The 8,286-nt window shown below is 35.9% G+C and overlaps 1 non-coding gene across 1 annotated transcript; it reads left to right on the plus strand.

Moving 5' to 3' along the window:
* Window positions 1–907: 907 nt before the first annotated feature.
* On the plus strand, window positions 908–1,013 carry LOC132055006 (small nucleolar RNA R71). The gene has a single exon (XR_009414474.1). It is a non-coding gene; the product is annotated as a small nucleolar RNA R71 (small nucleolar RNA).
* The last annotated feature ends 7,273 nt before the right edge of the window (window positions 1,014–8,286 follow it).

The following is an 8,286-nucleotide window of genomic DNA, read 5'->3' on the forward strand; positions in this document are numbered from 1 at the left end:
AATCCTGGATGTGTCTTAGTCCGGTAATAAAGTGAGTTGAACACTAATACGGATTTTCAAACCCAAAACCCCCCTTTTCTAAGGGGACTTTTTGCCAAAATTTTGAATTTATGATTAATGAATGACTTTGCGAAAAATTAAACCTTCTTAAGCAAATAAATACGTTAATCACACATTAAAGCACGTAGGTCAATCGTATTCTATGAATTGTTAATGCTAGGGTGCTTAAAACCTTCCCTAGGGGATCACCAGAACCCTTACCTGGAACTTCGGTCTAAAAGCATTTTTCTCTTTCTTGATAAACCCTTTTAAACCCGATTTTCCTAATTTTTCTTAAATAAACTAGGTGGCGACTCGAACTACTAAAATCCAATTAGAGTACCAAAAACCTCTTAGTAGCATTTATACGACCGCATAAAAGCAAACCGTAACAATTACCTTGTCCCTGTTGAGGTCTCTAATGATTCTGAGTTTGATTTTGATAGCCTCCTTGATAATTCTGCCTTTGGTAACCCCCTTGAGAGTTATTGACATAGTTAGCATCCTTATATTGCATAGGAGGCCCCTCTTGAACTTGGTACATTCCCTTGGGCATTCTCAGAACTTCTTCAACAACATTAACCTTCTTCGCTTTCTTTTTATCAAGTCTCTTGGTCAGCAAAGAAATATTGGTTGTCTGCTGAGTTTCTTAGTTATCCTTCACAATGTGATGGATCATTGGAGCTACATAGGCTACACTGTCAGTACCACCGAATGCCATGCTTGATGAGGTGTAAGCTTATCAAGCAACGAAATGATTCGGGCATAAGTCTGGTCCATAAAACACCCACCAGCTACATTTTTTGTGACTGCTTATGTCAACGTATCTATCCCTCTATAGAACTTCTCCATCAAAATATTTTCTGAAACACCATGATTGGGAGACTTCTGCGAATATTCATTGAATCTCTCCCAAGCTTCAAATAGTTGTTCCCCCGGAAGCTGTTTGAAATCATATATCTTCTTACGAATCTTAGCTTTCTTTCTTGGTGGAAACCATTTCTTGAGAAAATAGCAACAAGCTCTCCCCACGTATGAATAGTGTTGTGGCGCAGCTTCTCAAACCAAACTCTTGCTTCATCGGCTAAAGAGTATTTGAAAACTTTTAGCCGAGTAGCATCATCTGGAATAGCATTCTGCATATGTTGGGCATACACACCCACGAAGTTCTTCAAATGTTGGTGAGGGTCATCATCGTTAGAGTTTCAAAAATATCCCTCAAGTTTTACCAGTTGGTATATATTGGAGTCAATCTTGCTGTATGCATCATTAATCCTCGGTGGAAAAATAGCAGAGGCATATTCCACCTCTTCTAATATATCTGCAAAAACATTCTCCATCTCCACTTCCACTGGTGGGTCTTTCACTTGCACATTCCTATTACCACCTGCTCCACATCCTCCTTTATTGTTCATGGTCACCTGGTTCACAATAAACAACAGACAAGGTGTGATGGAATAGAAAAAGACTTTAAGTTTTAGTAATTTCAAAACCATATTCCTTGACAACGGTGCCAAAATTTGATACGCTCAAATTACACCTATTAAATGATGTAAAGTGAAAGATTTCAAATATAGTAATCCAACTAGGTTGGGGTCGAATCCCATAGGGAATATGGTGTGAAAAGGTTACTAAAGTCGTATAGTACTTTCTTGCGGTCTAGTTTCATATTCCGTTGAGTTTGTAGAAGATTAGTTGTTTATGACTAACTGCTAACTAATTGCTTGGGATTGTAATATATGTTAAACGAAACCAAGGTTGCGTCCCCCTTTAGATAAAGTGTATGCTATGGTGATTGATCATGATATACTTCTAATGGATCATTCTAAGGACATACTTAACCTCTAATTAAATCCCTAATATTTCCTACAGTTAAAGATTACTTCTCTTTACGATTTTCCCAAATATAAAAGAGTGTATGTGAAGAATGGTTAATTCATGCCAAGTAAATTTCTCTTATTCCTAAGTGAATTTATTAAACAAGGGTTAACACCTTGAGTTCTTGTTATATATTCCTGCCAAACCCTACTCACTTTCCCAAGTTAAGCAAAGTTTATCACTTTAATCAATGTTTGCAACCATCAATTATGAACGAAGAACGAAAAATAAATAAACCCTAACAATCCATTATGCATCTATCAATCCCAAACACCAATCACAAAACACCCATCCTAGGGTTCACAATCTTAGTAGAGAAATTAGCAACTCATAGTGGAAGAACAAAAAGCGATAATAGAAATCACAATGCCTACTTTTGATTGATTGGAATTGAGAGAAAGTTTCAAAAACTTTGAGTATTCAATCTTTGGAAAAAAATAGTATAAAACTGACAACTCCCCATAAATAAAACCCTACAATGAACTATTTATAAGGTTCCAAAAATATAAAATCACATAATTGCAAATAGGTCCCTGAAGCCATTATTTATAGTCCGTACAATAAAATATGGACCGTGTAAAGTTAAACGGTCAAGCAGTCTTCAAGTCTTCAGTGAAAAGTACGATCGCCTTATACGGCCCGTATAATATTATGCGGTACGTGAAAGTTTTCCGTATTTCTTCATCTTCAAACCCAACTCTCTGCCTCAGTTGTAATCACAAAATACGGTTTGAAGTACGGCCCATATCACAAGATACGGTCCGTAAAATGTGCCCATAAAATAGCAACTTCAACTGCAACGTTCTGCTTCACTATCCATAATTCACGGTCAGGATTACAGTCCGTATAATTATATAGGGCCTGTGAAACTTCATAACAATGCCAAATCATGCAATTTTTGTGATTTTGTCCTTTAACTCCTAAATTTACCTGAAACACAACAAAACACATCAAAATAACACATATTTGCTTAAAAACCAGTAAAACTTCTCTTAAAAGGGTACCAAATGTGCCATAATTTCACAGCACATCAATTATATAAAGCATATATATTATATACATAGAGTATGTAATTTTTATATATAGCTATACAGAATATATATATTACCTATACATCAGTGATACAGTGAGCTACATCGGTTGCAAACTAGATGTGTGAGTCGTATATATACATTATCTATATACCGATGATACAGTGGGTTACATCGGCTACAAACTAAATGTGTGAGTTGTATATATGGATTATAGGATGCAAATAGATGTGTGGGTTGTATATAGGGGTTATTTCCCCTTTTTAGAAAACCCAACACTTTTTGCTGTTCATCCAACATAGGACGTAATTACTACTCCCTCTATTTCAATTTATGTGAACCCAATGACTGGGCATGCAGTTTAAGAAATAAGAGAAGACTTTTAAACTTGTGGTGTTAAATGAGTTATATATATTTTGTGTGGCTATAAATCATTGCATAAAGGTAAACTGTTTGTGGCACGGATAATAAGAAAATAGGTTCACATAGATGGGAACAGATGGTGTATTAAAAATGGTTCGTGCTGCAACTTTCTTGATAAGTAGCATTACTTTTCAATGTTGGCATGTTCTTCCCTTCATTGTTTTTCCCATTTACCAAGTTCTTGCTACAGCTCTCTCACTCTCTCTTTGGATAAAGTTTTTTCTCTGTGGACAAGAAAATGTTTCCCCTAATTAGCATACAAGGTCTTCTACAAAATTAAACTAAATCTATCTTAATCACAACATTGCTTTGAACTATAATTCATAAGGTCTATAGAAACTTTAGCCCCTACATATAAAGACAATTGATTGCTTTACCATCTTAGCCAAATTTAGCAAAACCATACCGACAGATGCACAAAACCAACACAAAATCATCGTACAATTACAAGCAAAAACAGATATTTCATCCTTAAGGGAAAGAGAGAATTGGCAAGCTTTTTTTTTTAATTCTCATGGTCATTTATCTTCAATATGCGAGGATGTTTTACAACTAAATATGTCCATGACTTCATAAAACGCTCTATTTTTGCAATGACAAACATATATCAAATTATTACTAGATGTGATTAATTGGATCTCTAAGTTGGGGCAACCCATAAGTTTTACTTTCCTTTCTCATGATAAAAGAGTGTACCATAACACTTGTTGATCAGCTGAAAATGGAAAGACTTGAGAGCTTATCATAACCAGCCCCATTTCTCCAAAAATAAAAATCCAACCACCCCTTCACCACCACCACCCATCATTCCCAGTAATAGAGAGTAACAACATTTAAGATTACACAAAATAAAACTAGAACAAATTGAATGTCCTAAATAGCGGTTACCATATACTTCACATAGCTAAATAACTGTCAACTTAGAAGTTGAAATAACAAACGAAAATGTCATATTATAACCCACAAAAAAAATTACCACCTATGTCATACTATGGCATCCTACAATCATAACAAAACATGAAAGAGTTGCTATCAAATGTACTAGCTTAAGCCATTAATTATATCACCAAGAAAATTGCTTAGATTGGACATATAAGTACCAAACCATTACTCTAAAAACATATCAACATAGTACTTAGTGCATCCTTGGCTTAAGTTTATTAAATTTTTCAGAGCTTACAACTATAGATGGTGGCGGGTAACAACTTTATACCCTCCCATTGTGAGGCCTCTTGGTGAGTATGACAAATTTATTGGCTTACTCACACCAATTGCATCACCTATTAAGTTGATAGTTCCTGTATTAGTTACCATTTGTGCTTGTTGTCTCTTCTAGAGCCTTGTTCTTGCCTCTAAAACAACTTTAGGCCTCAAGTCAAGCTCCTCTGCATCTGTAAATTCTGAAAACTCAAAGTCTGGACATGAACCGCTAGGGTAGGCATGAAGAACAAATGTCCGAGTTCCTAGATTGTTGGATTCTTTAGTGGTCTGAGTTGCCTCTAGTCCAAGTAGTTGTGTGTCCAGTGGTGTGTCCATATCAATGTCTATATAATCAACAAATTTTTTCTTCCTTTTCACTTGTTGTTTTCCCTTAACATACTATCATAAACATAAGAAAATTATTACATAATTAAAAGTACATTGTTAATGGATATTAAAAGTAACAGTTACCTTCTTACACCCATTCACAGGTAACTTACACCCATTCGCATTGTGGTTTGATGGTCCACAGTTATTGCATACCATAACCCTGCCTTTCCTGAAAGAAGACCATGCTCTTTGTCGCCTTGATTGCTTCATCTTTTTGTCTATTCCTCTTCACCTTAGGCCTGCCAGCTAAGTTGACAATTTGTGGTGTCTCCACTACATGAGAAGGGTCTACCTTCCAGAATTTATCACCCCTAACAAGCTGCGACTTTATATGAATAAGCTCTTAAGGTTTCCTCTTTGTTGTACCACCAATGAATTTCGGTCAAGGGGTCAATCCTCTTGTACATCAAAGCTTTGGTAGTGTGAGGACATGGTATGCCAGAAAGCTTTCATGTCCTGCAAGTGCATTACTTTGAGGTCAAGCTCATTGTGTGTCTATTATCCCCTTCAACACTCTTATATCCAAAGTCACCATTAAAAAGATGAACACAAGTATGAGAATTTCTCAAATAATCAGCATAAAACCTCATGCATTGAGGGCTGAAGTTAGCAGGACATGCCCTCACCCTCTCATCATGTTCCCTCAACATGTTCATAACTTTCAACCTAACATCCTCTAGCATTATAATTATGGGTTCGTACCTTGAATCTAAGATCCATGCATTGAATGACTCTGTAAAGTTTTTATCCACAGCCATATCTATGCATACAGTGTCAAATAATGCTCTACTCCAAGATTGAGAAAGATAATGAATCAAATCTTTGACATGTTCATCCATGTCCCCTAGCTTCCTCAATTGGTCATACAACTCCTCCTAATAGGTGTACCACGCACTCCACTACATCAACTTTTTCATTTCACTAGATCTCCATCGTTTTATTCAATTATGGTTAGCTTCTGGGTGCACAACTTTCATTGCCTCAAGAAAACCGTACAATTCATAAGAAAACACAACATAAGAAAAGATTGCAAGTAAAAGAAGAGTGGACAGAACTGTAATAAAGATAGACTGAACCATTTATATGAAAAAATTGGATAGAACTGTAACATAGAAAACTGGATAGAAACATATTAATGGACAGAGCAATAAAAAATAGAAACGGACAGAAATGGTACCTTTTGCATATCTGAAATAAAAGTGTATCCCTCTCCCATGTTTAGTTCTAGTGACATCTTCAACAATTTCAAGAACTAGTCCTAATTTCTCTTTGTCTATTTGTCATGGGATGTAAATGGTTGTTTGAGTCAAGTGCAATAGCAACAAAAAGCTGACCCTTACCTTTTCCCTGGTGAAATGTCACATCCAATCCAATGAAAGGTCTCAAACCATTCTTGAATCCCAACTTCAATGCATGAAAACAAATACACATTTGACAGGATCTCCTCCTACCTTCAAGAGGTGCATCTTTTTAGCAAATTGATTACTATATCACTTCCAGGATTACTAATCCTCAACTCATAGGCATAGGCCTCTAGCCTATTATAATCATCCTTAAAGCTACCTTGTAGCTTATTTAGAATCAAGTTTTTGTGCTTTCGCACTGGCCATGAATTGCATGAAGCTCAAATGCAGCCTTTAAGAAGCCTATATCTCCTGCACTTTATATTTGAGATTATTTTGAAGCTTCTCTGTAAAATAATGTGCAATAGTGAAGTAGGCAACCCTACTGTTATCATAAACAATGAAAAAATTATGATTTGTGTTTAGGGTCTTGATTCTAACCCCATGGCAGTCCCCATCCTAATAAATAAGATAAACAAATGGGTAACCTACTTGAAATTCACCCCTCAGCCTTTTTGTATCACTTTTAATAACCTGCAACACTTTTTATTTGCTAAAGCATACAATTTTTGACACTTCCTAGCTTCAGGAATATCCTTGAATGTAATACTCTTGTCTAGTTCTTTGTAATCTAACAGTTGATCACTTATGTTCATCCTCCTTTGATTTGCAATAAATCATTAGATTCATAAGTTGAAGAACCTAAGTCACTTTCATCCTCACCCTTAATTGAGCTACAATCAGTAGCAACCCCTACACCAGGTTTAGTAGTCTTGGGGATAGGTTTAGAAGCATCAACATTAGGTTTAGAAGACTCAGCATAATTCATAATATTAGATACATCAAATGCTAACTCACAATCATCATCAAGAAAAAAGTTAATCACAGAGTAATCAGCACCAACCATTGCCAACAATCTCCTAATACCACTATCCCCCTCAATTTCATAGAAACTACCAGAAAGGGCAGCTGCTATAAGTTGTTGAACCCCAATAAACCTTATGTACTTATAATACCATCTACAATATCAATAAAATATAGATGGTCATAACCTTCCTAAATGTAAAATAACTTCTTTTGATACTTGACTTGTGGCTCATAAGTCCAGTCCCTACCATAGTTGAATATTAACTCCAAGTTAACCACGATAAATACGTTGCAACCAAACACATAATAAAAGGATAGAATATTGTTTGCAGTAATTAACAATTATAAAACAACAAAGAATAAGAAAATTGACTTTAAGGGACCAACATAAACTAAACTAAGACATAACCTGTAACACCCCATACCTCTCAACATGTGTATGCCGAAGTTGAAGTCGAAGAATAAACTTGAGTATGGAGGGATAATGTTATAGTTAAGCCTAAGAATCCAAGTGTAAATGAGATTCATAAATGAATAAGACGTCAGACAAGGTAGATGACCTACGAGCTTCATCTACGTGTATCACCTCTGTGCTTCACGTATATGTTTTACCTACGTGCCTCACCTAGTTGCTCACATGTCCTTACACATCTTAGTTTCTTGGCCTACTTAATTCCCATCCTACTTATTAAATGAGGATGATACAAGTGTATAGAGAAAATCAGTAACCTTCAAGATTAAGAAAGTGCCAAGTAGGTGCATCTCTTACTTAGAAATGAGTGGCCCAAAATAAATGACAAGAAATAGGTGAGATGGGGCAAATTCATTCCCAATCATCCCAACCCCATTTAAGGGCTAAAATATATACATAATGCCTTTAGATTTACATTCATTTTTCTCTCACCAAGATAATTAGCCACCTCTTCTCTCTTCCCTCTCTCTATTAACGTTCTTCCCTAGAAAAAACGGCCATGCATTCTCCTCTCTTCTTCCTTTTCTAATAGCTTATAGCTCAAAATAGCAAAGGAAAATCCCTCTTCTCTCTTCATACTCAAGTATTGGAAGCGATTTCTTCTCCTTAGGGTTTCCAGGGGGTTCCTTGAGTTGGTGGGAAG

This window comes from Lycium ferocissimum, chromosome 4, assembly GCF_029784015.1.
Source record: "Lycium ferocissimum isolate CSIRO_LF1 chromosome 4, AGI_CSIRO_Lferr_CH_V1, whole genome shotgun sequence".
Classification (NCBI taxonomy): Eukaryota; Viridiplantae; Streptophyta; class Magnoliopsida; order Solanales; family Solanaceae; genus Lycium; species Lycium ferocissimum.